This window comes from Cryptomeria japonica, chromosome 1 (genome assembly GCF_030272615.1).
Source record: "Cryptomeria japonica chromosome 1, Sugi_1.0, whole genome shotgun sequence".
Taxonomy (NCBI): Eukaryota; Viridiplantae; Streptophyta; class Pinopsida; order Cupressales; family Cupressaceae; genus Cryptomeria; species Cryptomeria japonica.
Window position 1 is genome coordinate 470,457,937 of NC_081405.1, and position 18,911 is coordinate 470,476,847.

The following is an 18,911-nucleotide window of genomic DNA, read 5'->3' on the forward strand; positions in this document are numbered from 1 at the left end:
CCAAAACATGCTCCAGAAGCATGTAACACATAAAGTCAAACATACTCCATTGATCCAAACATGCCGGAAGTATCCAACAGAGAGTCCTTTCTGCCGATAACACTAGATCTTCTATCGGTAACCAAAACCTATCTGCCGGCAACCAAAACCTATCTGCTAGTAACCAAAACCTATATGCTGGTAACCAAAACCATAATATCTAGTGTTGACATCAATGATAAACCATCAATGCAACACATAATCAATTTATCCATAATGCCAACAATCTCCCCCTTTTGCATTGATGGCAACACTAGATGTGAAAAACATCTAAGTACCAAGAAATGCCAAACAAGTCTCCCCCTATGGAAGACAACCAACAATCTCCTGAATATCAATAGCTCTTCCCTTGTGAATAATATCTCTGTAAAGTAAAGTTCTAAATTTATTTGTCACATTACTATCTCTCCCCCTTTGACATCAATACCGTAAATTTGACAAAAATATCAAAGCAAGAATGTAAGCCTCCGAATCTCAAAGCTGACTACTCCCCCTGAGTAGTAGCACCACTCATCAGTGCGAGAAAGAATAATATCTCTGCTAATGCATGTCAGACTGATGACAAACTGCATCAATCAAGTCTCTGCCAGAGGGGAAGAAACCCCTAACCTATCTCTCAAATACTCAAATTATTCCTTAGACAATGGTTTAGTGAATATATCTGCAATCTTCTCTTTAGTGTTCACATAAACCAATTTGACTTCCTTTCCTTCTACCTTGTCCTTTAGAAAGTTATACTTTATTGATATATGCTTAGTTTTAGAGTGAAATACCATATTCTTAGACATGTCAATAGCTGTAGAGTTATTGCAGTAGATAACTGCCGGTTCACTATAATTTACCTTGATATCCTTCAACATTTTCTTCATCCATAAGACTTGAGTGCAATTAGTTGCTACTGCAACATACTTAGCTTCTGCAGTAGATAAAGAAATGCATGACTATTTTTTGTTGATCCATGAAACCAGTTTCTTTCCAAGAAAGAAAGCTCCACCAGAAGTGTTGGTGTTGGAAATAAGCCACCCCCGGACTGACGATGGACTGGTCCAAGGGGGGCCAGTAGCTCAGTGATAGAGCACTCCAACAGCATATGGAAAGTCCTAGGTTCGAGTCCTAGATGGTCCATTTCTCAACATGGTATTAGAGCCAGGTCTAGGCTAGGAGCCCCAAGCACACGAGAGGTGTGGCTTAAAGGGGGGTGTTGGTGTTGGAAATAAACCACATGCGGACCAATGATGGACTGGTCCGAGAGGGGCCAATAGCTCAATGGTGGAGAATTCCAACAGCGTATGGAAGGTCCTAGGTTTGAGTCCTAGCTAGTCCATGTCTCAACAAGAAGTGCTCTTCCTGTCATCAGTATCTCCTACCTAGTTTGAATCAGTATATGCACATAAAGTGTAATCATCATCTCTAGAATACCATAAGGCATATTCTGTTGTTCCTTGCAAATACCAGAATATCCTCTTTACTGCACATTCATGATTTTCTTTAGGATTAATTTGATATCTTGAAACAATACTTACGACATTCATAATATCTGGTTTAGTTTGAGTTAGATATAACAAGCCACCAATCATGGATTTATACCTTGTCAGATTTACCAGTGTAGACGTATCCTTGATAGATAATTTCTCACTTGTCACCATAGGAGTACTTATTGGTTTGGAATTATCCATACCAAACTTCCTCAACAATTCCCTCAGATACTTAGTTTGACAGATAAAAATGCCTTTGTCAGTTTGAGTAATTTGCAAACCTAAGAAAAATATCATCTCACCAATCATGGACATTTCAAATTCATTCTTCATATTATTAGAAAATTCCATGCATAATTTATCTTCTCCTCCAAAAATGATATCATCAACAAATACTTCAATAATCAGAATATCATCATCAATGATCTTATAATACAAATTACTATCAACACTGCCTTTAGTAAAACCAAGCTTCAAAAGATATTTATCCAACCTTGCATACCAAGCTCTAGGAGCTTGTTTCAATCCATATAAAGATTTCCTCAATCTGCAAACCATATCTTTATCATCTGTCAATGAAAATCCATCAGGATGTTCAATGTATACTTCTTCCTCAAGTTCACCATTCAAAAATGCACATTTAACATCCATTTGATAGACCTTATAGTTCTTATAAGTTGCATAGGCAAGAAATAGTCTAACAACTTCAATTCTAGCTACAGGTGCAAATTTCCCACCATAATAAATTCCTTCCATTTGTCAATATCCTTTACAAACCAATCTAGCCTTGTTTCTTACAACTTAACCATCCTCATTCAGTTTATTCCTAAAAACCCATTAGTTCCAATAACATTCTTATTTTTAGGTCGGGGAACTAAAGTCCAAGTCTCAATCTTCTCTATCTGATCTAATTCATCTTCCATACCCTTTAACCAATGTTTATCTTTACAAGCTTCAATAATAGACACCGGTTCAATTTGAGAAATAAGACATACCTCTTCATTTGCTAGTCTTCTTCTTGTCATAACTCCCTTGTTCCTATCTTCAATTATTTGATCTTCAAAATGATTTAATCTTACATACATTGGTGTCTTTTGAACTTCAGGTTCACTGCTATGATCATCAGTCACAGTTGAATTTTCTGATTGTACTGGTGTAATTGTCTCAGTTTCCTATACCGGTTGAGACATTGCTGATTTAGTTATGATCATTTCCACTGCTGGTTCCCTGTCATATGATATAGATTGATTTCTGTATTACTCATCCACTTTCACATTAGCACTCTCCAAAATTTTCTGCAATCTTTTATTATAACATCTATATGCTTTGCTTTGAATTGAATTACCAAGAAATATCCCTTCATCACATCTAGGATTAAGCTTCCCAATTGAATCATCCCTTTTGATATAGCATTTACTTCAAAAAATTCTGAAATATTTAATAATAGGTGTATGTCCAAACCATAATTCATAAGGGGTCTTACCGGTTTCACCTTTGATGTGAACTCTGTTGAATGTGTAGACTGTTGTACTCACTGCTTCTCTCCAGTAGATGTGAGGCAATTTGGCTTCCATCATCATAGATCTTGTTGCATCCAAAATGGTTCTATTCTTCCTTTCCACTACTCCATTCTGCTAAGGAGTTCGAGGTGTAGATAATTGTCTCCTAATTCCATTTGTCTCATAATAATTGTTAAATTCATGAGAAGTGAACTCACCGCCTTGATCTGGTCTTAGACATTTGATTTTCAATCTAGTTTCTGTTTTAACCTTTGCTTTAAAGATCTTGAATTTTTCAAAGGCTTCAAACTTCTCCCTAAGAAAAGTGACCCACATCATTCTAGAATAATCATCAATTATTAGCATGAAATAACTATCACCTTGAAAGCTTCTAGTCCTTGCTAGACCACATAAGTCAGTGTGAATCAAATCAAGCACAACATTAGATTTATCATGTATGCTCTTAAAATAAGTTCTAACTTGCTTTCCCAATTGACATTCCTTACATACTAGATTATGAGGCTTCATAATCTTAGGTATATCTATAACTGCCTTTGTTGAACTGATCTTAACAATACAATCAAAATTAACATGACACAACCTTTTATGCCATAGCCAACTCTCATCAATATCTGCAATCAAACATGTCTTATTACCAATGTTCAAGTGAAAGATATTACCTCTAGTTTGAGTCCCAGTTGCAATCTCCAAACTAGTTTTGTTAATGATTTTGCATTTTCTATCTTTAAACTGAAGTTGGAAACCCTTGTCCACCAATTGACCAACACTTAAGAGATTATGCTTTAAAACTTCTACATAATAGACATTATCAGTATTATGTTTGCCATCTAGAGAAATAATACCTCTACCTTTGATCATACATGCTTTGTCATCTCCAAATCTGACTTGATAGCCATTGTATTCTTGTAGGGACATAAATTTTCTTTTATCTCCAGTCATATGATGTGAGCATCCACTATCAATCACCCATCCTTATCTTCAACTTTTGCTGCTATGACCTTTTCTTCATTCTTGATATCCAGTTCTAGGTCATCTTCCTTTAAAGCATAGAACACCCATTCCTTTCCATTGTCGGATCCACTAGCACAATCTGTTGCTAGTTCATCCTTAGAGTCATCACTTACTCCTTCCTCATCTGCTATGTAGCACTGTTTTCTTTTCTTAAATCTAAATCTGTTCTGATTAGGCTTAAATGATTTCTTAACTCTTTCTTCAAATCTTGCATTCCTTTCAGGACATCTAGATGCAAAATGACCAATCTTATTACATGCAAAACATTTAAAAGGTTCTTTTCCTTCATACTTACTTCATGTCGGTCCTTTAGGTACTCTTCTAACAAATAAGGCTTGAAGTTGCTCAAATTCTTCATCTTCTTTCCTCATATCTTTCAATTATTTTGCATACATGGCTTTCCAATCACTTTTTCTGGTAGATGATGATGCATGAAAAACAGGTTCAGACTTTACAACTCTAGAAGATCCAAATTTTTCAAGCTCAAAAGCAGATAATTTTCTAATCAGAATGTCTTTGTTAACTGAAGTGTTTGCCATTGTTCTCAGCTCATTAATTGTAGTTGCCTTCATCTTGTAAGCCTGTGGAAGGGCTCTCAAGACTTTGGAAACTATTTAATCTTCACTCAGAGAGCCTCCACAACATTGAATTTTCATAACAATCTCATTTAATCTTTCCTTAAATACAAAAATTCATTCATTATCTTCCATCTTCAAGTTTCATACCTTACCTGGTAACCATCAAGTTTAGCAATTTTGACAGTAGGATCACCTTCATTCAGAGTTTGCAATTTATCCCACATAACCTTTGCCAATGATTTATTAGTCAATCCCATGATTTGTTGATCAACAAGTGTACACAAGAGGGCTTCTCTAGCTCTGCAATCATTTTCAATATTCTTGTCGAGGTCTACAAGAGTAGGATTGGTAGATGCCAGATCATAATGTGTGTATCCTTTCTCAGTGATCTCCCAAATATCCTTGCCAAGACATCTAATATGAGTCTCCATTCAGATTTTCCATATCTCATAATTTGTTCCATCAAGCTTAGGGATTTCTCTTTTGAAAATAGTTCTCAGTGGATTTGAAGTGTTAGCTACCATAGGATCTACCTCAAGTGGTTAAGCTTGTGAAAAAGAGGACCAAAGCTTTGATGCCAATTTTTAGGATAACCGGTGAACAATTGAGAGGGAGGGGGTGAATAAGTTGTTAATAGATTATATCAATTAAACCACTTTATAACTTTTAACCGGATCACATAAACATTAAGTACCAGAATAAAAAAAACATATACCAGTAAGCAATAAAACTTAACAATAAAACAAATAATTAACACAATGCATCCATACCACATAACACCATGATTTTTACGTGGAAAACCTAGAAAGGGAAAAACCATGGTGGGAAGCCTACCCACAGTTAGATGATACTTCTACAGAAAGTATGTGATACAATGAGGGGCCTGCACATGCAGGAAGGCACACTGCCTAGAGCATACTACTCATTCCAAAAGAGTCTCATTGACTACAGAGAGGTTATAACCACCTCAAGATAAATGGACAACAATCCAGAATAATGAACTACCAGAGATAACATCTACCATGCCTGATTACAGTCCTAGTTAAGTTCAATACCGGAGGCCTTTGACCTCTACCTTAATCCCAATTCGATCACCTATGATCGACCAAATCTCCTTCACATATGATATTACATTTCCATTCACATACCATACCATACCATACCATACCATACCATAATCTACAATGAGATCTTACATCAATTTATACCAACCCTAAGGCCTAAACCAATTAGGTTTGCCACCTAAAAGATATTATAATAAGATCATTACATACATCCATATTACAATGATATGCCATGTCGGCTTGAGACCAAAAAAACAATAAATAATCCATAAATCATCTTGGCAACGTGTAGAGAACACGTTAACATGATACCGATCCATAACCTAGATAGGTACCAGACCTAATCTGGGTCCACCATGCCAAAGCGATGCCTTCAAATAGTTGAAGCACGATCAAAGAACATCTTCAACATCCTGAAATCCATCTAGAGCCGCACCAACACCACTTATGCATCCTGTCAAGATTTCTCAGTGAAAGCTCTGCCGATTAAACCTTAAACCCATCCCAGTAAGGGTTTATAAGAGTGTGTGATAGCATCGGATTACCAAGTCAATACCAACTGACCAAAACATGCTCCAGAAGCATGTAACACATAAAGTCAAACATACTCCATTGATCCAAATATGTCGGAAGTGTCCAACAAATAGTCCTTTCTATCGGTAACACTAGATCTTCTACCGGTAACCAAAACCTGTCTGTCGGTAACCAAAACCATAATATCTAGTGTTAACATCAATGAAAAAACATCAATGCAACACATAATCAATTCATCCATAATGCCAACAGTTATAAGTTCCAACCGGGAATCTTTGTTTTCTCGGATACACCATCACTTCATTGCGAACTTCAAATTCTTTGTGTCTCCTCTTCTCATCTTCTTTCTCCTTATACTTGTTGTTCATGTCCTCCAGATGTTTCTTAACTTGAATATGTAAGTCCTTTATGTGATCTGCAAATTCTTTTGCTTCTAAACTTCTTCGGTCTTCACTGCTAATATCTCTTAATTCTGATATATCTCTAGGATGTATTCCGGTAACAATCTCAAAAGGTGTTCTTCCTGTTCTCCTTTTTACTGAATTATTGTAGGCAAACTCTGCTTGTGCAAGAATCAAATCCCAACTTCCGGTTTTATCTCCAACTAAAGATCTCAACAAATTTCCCAAACTTTGGTTAACTACTTATGTCTGTCCATTAGTCTGTGGATGAAAAGTAGAATTGAACGCCAAATTTGTCTTCATTTTCTTCCAAAGTGTTCTAAAAAAATAGCCAACAAACTTATTGCCTTTGTTTGAAACTATGCTCTTAGGTAATCCATGCAATCTCACTACTTCCTTTAGAAATAAGTCTTCTACATGTAATGCATCTAATGTCTTCTTACAAGGTATGAAATGAGCCATCTTTGAGAATCTACCCACTACCACAAATATAGAATCATTCCCTCTCAATGTTTTAGGCAATCCAAATATGAAATCCATGCTTATATCCTCCCAAGGTCTTACTGATACTGTCAAAGGTTTATATAATCCCACATTTTGACTACTACCCTTTGCAATTTGACAAACTCTACAACTTTGCACATATTTCCTAACATCCATATGAATATGGGGCCAAAATTAATGCTCACTCACCAATGCTATTTTTTTATCAAAACCAAAATGTCAGGATAATCCTCCACTATGTTTCTCCTTTATCAGATTCTCCCTCATAGAACTCTTAGGTATGCACAACTAAACTCCTTTGAATAACATCCCATCCTGAATGAAGTTATCCAACCACTTGCTTCTATCTACCGTAACCGGTTCTCTACATGCTCTCCAAGGTTCTGCAAAATCCGGGTCATCATCATACAAGGCCTTCAATTCCTCAAATCCTACTATTATCACTCTCATCTCTGTTAGCAAATTCCTTCTCCTACTCAATGCATCAACAAATTTGTTAGATTTCCCACTTCTATGCTTCAACACAAAGGTGTAACTTTGTAAAAATTCTACCCATCTCATATGTCTCTGATTCAACTTACTCTGACTATTCAAATACTGCAAGGATTGATGATCCGTATATAACACAAGCTCCTTAGGCAATAGGTAATGTCTCCACTTCTTCAAGGCTTGAACTATGGCATAAAATTCTTGATCATACAATGAATATCTGCTCTGGGCATCATTCAATTTCTCACTGAAATAAGCTATTGCTTTCCCTTCTTGACTCAAGACTACTCCTATTATTGTTCCACTTGCATTAGAATCCACTTGGAATACTTTATTGAAATCTGGTAAAGCCAAAATAGGCTTCTTAGTCACTTTCTGTTTCAACAATTCAAAACTTTTGTTTACTCCGGTGGTCCACTTGAAGTCCTTCTGATCTCCCCTCATGGTCTCAGTCATATGGTTACAAACTAAACCAAAATTTTTGATGAACTTCTGGTAGAAACTAGCCAATCCATGAAATGATCTTACCTCTCCAATGCTTTTTGATGTAGGGCACTCAACAATATATTTTACTTTCTCAGGGTCCATCTTCAAACCATCCTTAGATATCACAAATCCCAAATAGACTAATTCATCTTTCATGAAAGTACACTTCTTAAGATTTATCAACAACTTTTCTTCCCTCAACCTCTGCAAAACTTGTCTTAAATGCAACAAATTCTCCTCTTTTGTCTTACTGAAAATTAGAATGTCATCCAAATATACAATAACAAACTTACCCAAGAATTTTTTCAATACCTCATTCATTAGCCTCATGAAAGTACTCGGTGCATTAGTTAACCCATAAGGCATCACTAACCATTCATATAGTCCTTCATTTGTCTTGAATGCTATCTTCCACTCATCTCCTTCTCTAATCCTTACCTGATGATATCCACTCTTCAAGTCCATCTTTGTAAAGTATTTGGCTCTGCTCAAATAGTCCATTATATCATCCATCCTAGGCAAAGGAAACTGGTATTACGCTGTGATCTTGTTTATTGCTCTGGGATTGATACACATTATCCACTCTCCATTCTTCTTAGGTGCTAATATTGTTGGTACTGTACAAGGGCTCATACTTTCTCTTATCAAACCTCTCTTCAACAGTTCCTGCACTTGTCTATCCAGCTCTCCATTCTTTGCCAATATCATCTGGTGTGCAACTTTTTTAGGCAAACTAACTCTGGGAACTAGGTCCATGCAATCACTGATACTTCTCACAGGTGGCAATCCTTGGGCACATTATCTGAAATGGTGTCTTCATATTCTGTTAGAAAATATTTTATCTCTTTTGGTTCTTCTTCTTCATGCTCTGGATTCTTAGTCTTCTTAGGAACTAAGGCGAAACACACGTTCTCATGTCTCAATCCGTCCAGGAATTTTGTTCCATCCACCAAATAGATTCTAGCATTCATACATACTTCATTCTTCAAAGGTTCCTCCAAGGGCAACAAGGTTTGCTTCATCCATTGGCCACAATAGTGTATGCATTCTTCCTCCCATCATGTATTGCATGTCTATCCAACTGCCAAGGTCTACCCAACAGAAGATGATAAATATCCATAGGCATAATATCACACAAGACTTCATCATGATAATTTCCAATTTTCAATTTTACTGAACATTTCTCACCTACTAACAACTTATGTTCATCCTGAATCCATGCTATCAGATAAGGCTTAGGGTGCTTCAATCTTTCCAAATTCAAATTATTCACCATCTCTTTTGAAATAAGATTATCTAAAATACCACTATCAATAACAACTTTACAACACTTACCAGATACCTTACATCTAGTCTTGAACAAATTCTTTCTCTACAAGGGCTCTTCATCTCTCTCGGTATGACACAAAGCTCTCCTCATCACAGAGAGGTCTCCATCTTCCCGTTTATTATCTGATCTGGTGGGGTTTTCTTCCACCACTGCTGCTCTTTCTGATATTCTTTGTCTTCTTACACTCGAAAGCATGATGTCCTCCTCCATGCTTATAGCAAGTTCCTCTAAATACCCTCTTATCTTGTCTTCTATCATCTCTTCCAAAATTCTTATTCTAATAGCCATCTGGTTCTCTCCTCCAGTAGAAATTTCTATCATCTTTCCAGTATGAATTACCTTCTCTGTTCACTTCTTTATCCTTTTTTTGATCTATACAGGCTCTTCTACCTCCAATATATCCTCTTCCTCCTTGAAATCTTCCTCTGAAAAACCTTCCAACTCTGTTCATGTCTTTTGTTTAGCTTCTCTTTTGCCTTTAGGGCATACTGGCAAGCCTCTTCAACACTTTGTAATTTGATCAAATTGAGTTCATCTTGTATAGACACCCACAATCCATTCAAATATCTTACAACTTGTTCAACTTCATCATCAACATGTTTGGATCTGATATTCAACTTGTAAAATGCTTCGGCGTATTCCTTCACACTAGATTCCTTTTGTCTCAAATTCTGCAACTTCCAAAGCAGATTCACTTGATTATCAGCTCACATAAATTTTGATTTCTGTAGACACCTAAAATTGTCATGTCTAATTAAATAAATATTTTATTTATTTAAGTACTTTAGCCTAATTCTTCTATTAATTAAATAAATCTTTATTTATTTAATTAATTCATTTATCCTCTTCTAGCCTTATTTCTCATTTAAATAAATTCATTTATTTATTTAAATGATCTTTTTCCTAAATTAAATAAATATCTTATTTATTTAATTGATCCCACTTCTTCTATTAATTAAATAAATCTTTATTTATTTAATTAATTCATTAGCCTTTTCTACCCATGACACATGTCATTCATCTCTTAATTCATACACTACCTACCTCTTTCATTATTTTATTATTTCTTTTACCTACCCTCTAATCATAGCCGCCCTCCTTTTACACCTCTCAATCTTATCCCTCCATTTCATATTGTGTCTTCTATATAAGGAGATACTTCCTTCATTATCAAACCCTAATCAATCATCCTAATCAATCTAACTACTTGATCAATTCACTACTTGGCATATGCGATCCTACTTGCAACCACATTCCGTTCTTTGTTGAGCTCTTGTGCACATAAAATCTGAGAGCAAATATATCAAGCAAGATCAATGGAGATAGGAAGAATGGAGATCCAAACCCGATTGGACATGTGATGGTATAATCTTTTTGATTTCATTTGATTTGCATTGTTTTAGGTAATCTTCATATGTTATGGTGGATCTTTGTTGTTGTTAGGCTAGGGTTTTGTAGTCGAATTCATTTAGCCTTTCAATATCGTTATTATTGTTATCCATTTTCACTATATACATTTTGGCACCCTCGGTGGGACATGGATTTTTGTTAGATCTATGTTTTTTGCAGATTTTTTTAACCCTATATTGTTGTTTTGTAAAACAATTTGGAGAATAACCTTGTGCAGCTAGGGTTTTGGACACAAAATCAAGATCTTGGAGAGATTTGATCATATCTCACAAATGACTATGAAATTTTGCACCAAAATTTTTTCGCAGTTTAAAGAAAGTATCAAGAGCTCTCAATATAAAATTTAGAATTTTTGGAGAATATTTTTATTTTCTATGAATTTTTTATTATTTTTCATAAAAAAATAATTTTGAGAGAAAATGAGAGAATTTTTCAGATTTTCTTTCATTTTTGGAAATCACTCAGAATTATACACAGGATCTGTTCTTTGTGATTTTAGTTTTGATGCAAAATATTTCCCTAAAAATCGGATCTTTAAAAATTAAAGTTTTTCCTTATTTTGATCAGATCTCACAAACAGCTTTGAATTTTGGCATAAATTTTTTTGTAAAAGTTAGCAAAAGTATCAGAAGGAGCCAGTAAAAATTTTAGATTTTTTGGATCGATTTTGAATTTTATATGAATTTGTTATGATTTTTCATAAAAAATTAATTTTGAGAGAAAATTAGCAAATTTTTTGGATTTTCTTACATTTTTGGAAATATCTTATAATTATACATAGGATATATTCTTTGTGATTTTAAATTTGATGCAAAATATTTCCCTAAAAATCGGATCTTTAAAAATTAGGGTTTTTCCTTATTTTGATCAGATCTCACAAACAGTTTTGAATTTTGGCATTAATTTTTTTGTAAAAGTTAGCAAAAGTATCAAAAGGAGCCAGTAAAAATTTTAGATTTTTTGGATCGATTTTGAATTTTATATGAATTTGTTATGATTTTTCATAAAAAATTAATTTTGAGAGAAAATTAGCGAATTTTTTGGATTTTCTTACATTTTTGGAAATATCTTATAATTATACATAGGATATATTCTTTGTGATTTTAAATTTGATGCAAAATATTTCCCTAAAAATCGGATCTTTAAAAATTAGGGTTTTTCCTTATTTTGATCAGATCTCACAAACAGCTTTGAATTTTGGCATAAAATTTTTTGGAAAAGTTAGCAAAAGTATCAAAAGGAGCCAGTAAAAATTTTAGATTTTTTGGATCGATTTTGAATTTTATATGAATTTGTTATGATTTTTCATAAAAATTAATTTTGAGAGAAAATTAGCGAATTTTTTGAATTTTCTTACATTTTTGGAAATATCTTATAATTATACATAGGATATATTCTTTGTGATTTTAAATTTGATGCTAAATCATTCCTCAAAAATTAGATCTTTAAAAATTAGGGTTTTGCATTATTTTACTCATATCTCACAAACTGCTTGGATTTGTTGCAAATTTTTTTTTATGCAGGTTTGGAAGACTATTAGGACTCTCCAGTATAAATTTTAGATTTTTTGAATTGATTTTTCATTTTATATGAATTTTTTATGATTTTTCATAAAAAATTAATTTTTGGAGCAAATTAGTAAATTTTTTGGATTTTATTACATTTCTGGAAATCTCTTGAAATTTTACAAGTATTTTTTTATGATGAATCATATCTTTGAATTGGTCAACAAAACGCATTGTTGAAGGCCCCTATTTCACAAAGTCTTTTGGATCTAAAATTTACCTAACTTGTGTGCTTGCAAGAAGGGGTGATCATTTGAAACAATCCAAACTACTAATAAATATTTGTTGAAGGTCCTTGGAAAGGGTTTTTGGATTTTTATTGTGTGCCTTGTTTGCATAGACTAGCAAACACTTCAATTGGTGCACTAAAATTGAATCATTGTCTTTTGTGTCTTGAGCAATAGGCTCTTTTTGTTTAATCTTTAGAGGGCCTGTCTTCCCGTGTGGTCATTAGGACTACTAGTGAGAAGAGAATGATCCAAGTGGTAGCAAAAGAAAAGCCATCTTCTTCCAAACCACTATAAATAATTGTATTCATGGTGAAACTATGAATAACGTGTGCTGATTAGTTCATACCGACACTATGTCTCCCCATAAACCCGTTTGATCAAATTTATTTGATCAGTTGTAGGGCGTAACTCCTATTGGCTGGGAGCCTTCTGTATTTACAGAGCTAAAAGTGCCGCATGTATGGCCACATGAGCGGATGCCCTTACTAGTACCTTTTTGTTTTAGAAGCCCAAATCCTTCTAGTTGTTGGGGCAGGAGGTCAGACCTCTGGTAGCGGCCCACACACATACGGTTCTTAGTAGAGATACAAAGTTCGCCATGGGGAGTTTTCGTGGGGATTGATGCTTGGCTGACCCGAGAAGTGAGTGTCAAGGGTGGAGCTAGTGAGGTCAAGCATCTAAGTATCCGCTCTGAATAGCGTAGCCTTGAGGGTAAAACCTCATGTGGGATCAACAACTATTGTCTTGGCCGGCCATAAGAATTGTGCTTGACTTATTTTAAACATTCAAAACATTCAAGACCAAACAACAAAACATTGTGTCTTTTGTGTTTTCAAGTGTATGCAAAACATTTTTACATCAAACAACACACTTTTCTTAGAGTCATTTTGAGTCTAAACACTTGCAAACATTGAGTCCTCATCAACATTGTGTCCTCTTGTCACGAAAAATAGTCAAACATTCAGATTTGGTCACAACCAACAACTTCACAAATTGGAAAAATTTTACAAACCAGCAAACAAGAGCAATCAGTTTTGGAATTCTTGAGCTTCCTAGGTTGTTTCTTCGGGTTTTCATCTAGCATTCAACTTGTCTTTGGGTCTCACAAAATCCATCATTGCTTTACACCTTACATTACATTCACATTTGTCTAAACTTGAGTCAAAAGGTCACTTGCTTGTCTTCATCATACTTTGTCAACACACTACATACAACAACATTTTGCTAAGTGGTCCCTCATCAAGGTCTATCACCTTTGGGTCTCATTTGGTCTTACTTAGAGTCAAGGTCAACTTACCTCATCAAGAGAAACTATCCTCTCTTTGGAAGTCACACCTACTCTACTACATACATACTTGGTCTTACACTTTGGACATTGCAAGTACACCTCAGATTCATTTACATTCCATCCAACTTTTAGTCTTCCATACTCTTTCCATTTTCATCTAGTCTCACACATCTTGGTCAATACCTAGTTCATGGTTGAAACCCGTTCCCAAAAATCTAGGAGAGAAACTAAAGAGGCTCAAGAGTCTGCACACATGAGTTCCCATGAGTATGCCAATGATATCTTTTTTAATTCTGATCATACTACATTACCTGACATGGATGCCTATAGAAACATTCCAAATGTTGAGAACATGGACACTACAAACAACAATGATACACACAATGACAATATGGATAACTTTTCCGTACATTCAGCAGATGTGGAAGAATCCATTATGGATCCCTGTTTTAATCGATTGGTTGAGGAAATAATGAGGAGGGATAGACAATACTTCTTACAAATGATGGCACAAAGTGGAGCCAAGATACCTCATGATTTTGACATGTCTCAAATAATGGAAAATCGACCTTTGCAACAACCTCACTCCAACATGGATCAAAGGAGACCTAATAGTGGAGGCAATAGAGGACCACATATGGTGCCTGAATCACCATCATCTTTGTTTAAAAAACCAGAGGTCCCACATACACATGGTCAAGCATATGATACTCACCTTCGCAGACCATTATGGAAGTCTTATGCAGAAAGATATGCTCAATCACATAGCAATGCTAAGGATCAACCACCAAAGCAATTGGATATTCAAAGGCATGCTCAAAATTTGGACACAAGGAAACCCCATGTCAAATTTGGGGGTAGCACATTAGAACATGACATGCATGTAGAGTATGGTATACATGGACAAAATAGATATTTCATTCCTCAACATGAATCTATACCAAGTGGTCCATATATGCAGCATCACTATAGACCTCCTCCATATGAACATGTGTATGATCAATATCATCCATATATGCAACATGCTTCTCCTCCAATTGGTGCCTAAAGCATGGGGTATGGTCCAAGAAGTCGATCTCCACCTAAGAGCAATTTGGAGCAACAAATCAGGGACTTACAAAAGAAAATGGAGGACATAAATACACCAAAGCCAACATACACAATGAGAGACATATGTCCCTATCCATTTGACAAGAGCATTCCAATGCCTCCTTTTCCTACACACTTTGTGACACCTAAATTTGATAAGTATAGAGGAAAAGGGGATCCTAAGGCACACATAAGATAGTTTCTCACAACTTGCATTGAGGTAGCTTCAGAAGAGACATATTTGATGAGATTATTCCCACAAAGCCTAGTTGATCAAGCTATGGAATGGTTCTCCCAACTTCCACCTGGTATTAAGTCATGGGGTGACTTAGCAGAGGCATTTATTCAACATTTCTCCTACAACATAGAGAGAGACATATCAGTCACTACTTTGTGCAACACCAAGCAAAAAGATGGAGAGTCTTTTTCATCATTTTTACAAAGATGGAGGAATCTTGCCAGAAGATGCTCTTGTGAAATTCCACAAAAACAAATGGTAGAGATGTTCACCGAGAATGTTAACAAAGACATTGGTTATGACTTAAGAAAAGCTTGTTTGTCCACTTTCAAGGACGTCATTGAAAAAGGCTTAGCAACAGAGAAGGTCCTAATTGAACAAGGAGTCATTAAGATATTCAAGGAAAACAAAGATGACTTTAAAGGAAAAGACAAGCCAAGATTTTGGAATAAAAACAAGAACACAGTTAATGATGGTGTTGTTGATGCCAATACAGTGCGACCCAAATTTGTTTTTTCCATATCAAATCAGGTGAATACTCAAACAACTTCTAAATCATGAAGGAAGTACACTCCATTGGGAGAACCACTTGATTCAATTTTCAAAAAGCTAGTGGCAAATAAGGTAATCACTATTCCAGATTTTCCTCAATATGAGCCAAAGGTTAAACCAAATTGGTGGAATGATGATGAATATTGTGAATTTCATAAGAGCAAAGGACATAAAATAGGAAATTGCCATTGAATGAAGAACATCATACAAGATCTCATTGATAGAGGTGACATTGAGATTGAAGGACACTCATGCAATCAAGAACATGAGATGTTTAAGGATCCATTCCCAAAACATGACAAGCGAAAAGCTGCAGCCACAGATGACCAAACCAACTATACCAGAGCATCTTATAACTATGATTCAACCATCAATCACATCTTGATGGACAATTACGTCTCTACCATTATCATCAAGGAGAAAAACCCTGAGAATTCTACCTAGAGACCCAAGATTGTCTTAAAAGGCGTTGGATCTTCTTCCGAACCTACCTCTAAATGTCATGTTACAACCCGTCGAGGTAAAATCACTTTGCAAGGTGCTCCAGCCAAGAACACTGCTTCCTCATCAACCAAACCTGAGTATGACCTTGTAGAACAATTAGGGAAGACACCCGTGCTCATCTCCATTCTTGAGCCCCTACGCATATCCCTTGCACATAAATCCATTCTTGACAAAATCTTGAGAGAGACTGTTGTTCCTACTGATCTGAACGTGGACCAGTTTCAAGCCATTTTGGGATACCTTTCCATTCCACACTCCCTTACATTCACAGAAGCCGATGACGCCTCCATAAGTCAGCCACATAATGCACCTTTACACATTGAAGCCTTCATACACAAACATCGAATAAAACGAGTCCTGATAGATGGAGGAGAAGGTCTAAACATTTGTACATTGAGCACTATTAAACAATTGGGATATTCTGATAAAGCTGTGAATTCTATAAACAAAATTACCATCAAAGCATATGATGATGAAGAGCGTTCATCCAAGGGTACAATCACCTTACCTCTCAGAGTTGGGCCAGTTACAAAGGATGTGGTTTGTCAAGTACTTGATCTTGATCTCACATACAACATATTGCTAGGACGTCCTTGGATTCATGAGATGAACGCAGTCCCATCTACATATCATCGATGTATCAAGTTTCCTCACAATGGAGTTGAAGTGACTCTCAAAGCTGACCCAAACCCATTCATATATTGCAACAATCTATGACCTAGATCAGAAATAACAATTCCAGTCAATTGAGAAGCTATTCCTTCATCAACATATGTGGATCCAGAATCCTTGAAAGCTTCTACATCAAAACAAGTAGAGCTCAAAGAAAAATTCAAGACTAAAGATCTGGGATGTGGTGAGTATATCTTTCACGTTGATCAACTCCCACTATCTCTTAAGACATTCAGTCGACAAGAACATACTACAAACAATTTGCAATGCCAAGGAATTGGATATGAACCAACTAGTGTTGTGGCTACTAAGTCTGAATGCAAATCTCCTCTAGTGGTGCAAGCAACTCTTGATATCAATACTCCTAAGAGTGGTTCCAACAAAGAATCTATTGAGTGTATTGCCAGCCCTCTTGAAAACTCACATAGCTTTACCATTTCATCCACTCATTCCATTTCCACTCCACTTCCAAACTTGGATCAACAAGAATTACAAAATCCCTTACTCATTGGGGATGAAAAATCAAGCTTTGAAAAGAAAAACCTAAAAGTCAAAAATAAAGAAAAGTCCTTTAGTCCAAATCAAAATCTAAAGCTATTGGACTCTGCAAAAATCAAAGTCAAGGATAAAAATCCTATGAAAGAAAAAGAACAAGAGATGATCTCCCCTAATACCAAAATAACTGGGGGCAAAAGTTCTACAATTTTAAGTCAAAAAGAATACTTGTTGATCCTAAGTCTCCATCATGCTATCCTACTTTCACTTCTTTTCGCAATCATAAACCTTCATAACTCATCCACTTGTTCCACACATCCTTTCCTTTTTGGCGATACATTAGGGACCTTTAATGGAGCTTCCTCGAAGGACTTTGTTATCAGGGATGCCCAAACTTCTTTAGGTGACACACATATGGGCCTACGTAGTCCACACACTAGTAATTCTATCTTAGTTCCTTTATCAAGGAAGACAGTCACTCAAGCTACACATCATTCAGTCAAGGAACAATGGAACTACAATCATAAGGTGGGTGACTTAGTTCTCAAAGAACATCCTTAAAATCAGCAAGACAGAGAGAAGAAGGGTAAATTCGAACCAAACTGGCTTGGTCCTTACATCATTACAGCAACATATGGATCTGGGGCATATCAGCTCTCAACTACAGAAGGTGAACCTTTGGAGGATCCTATCAACAACATGCACCTTCGCAAGTTTTACACATCGCTCTTCAGAGTATCTTAATTCAAAAAATACAAAAAAATTCAAAAATTTCAAAAATACAAAAAAATTATAAAACAAAAAAATCGTTACTTGGTGAAAACCTGGCAAACAGGTGCCTTGTGACACAAAAAAAATTGAAAAATAGAAAAAAGTAAAGAGAAATAATTTCGTCCAATGGTGAAAACCACTTTGATGGCACCCTGGGCAAGTACCATGGTGAAAACTGGGTCACCAGTGCCATGTGTAGAGACATTGCTCCTCCCTCCTTCAGGATTCATTTTTATCCTTTCACTTTGCACACACTCACAACCTATTCGTTCATAATAAACTTACCCATTCCCATCATGGCTTGTTATTGATCTACCCAAGATTGGTTAGCCATTCATAATAAACCTCCCTTTCCATCCATAATAAATCAGATCCTATCTGTGGCTAAGACAAATCCTACATCTAGTGATGGGTGTGGAACTGAGAACATCACATGTTTCGAGGAGTATAGTTTCTTCCAACTTCCTTTAGTCTGTCTGCACACAATCCGCAATAAAGCAACATTTGCATCACAAATCCACAATAAAGTTTCATCTTCTCTGCAATAAAGTATCAGTTTCATGGATTCAGTCAGTTTCAGATGAGACACAACAGCAACAATGGGCTTCAACAAATCAAATCTTTCAATAGACTCAAACAATATTATGGTTCGGTGCTATCTATCCT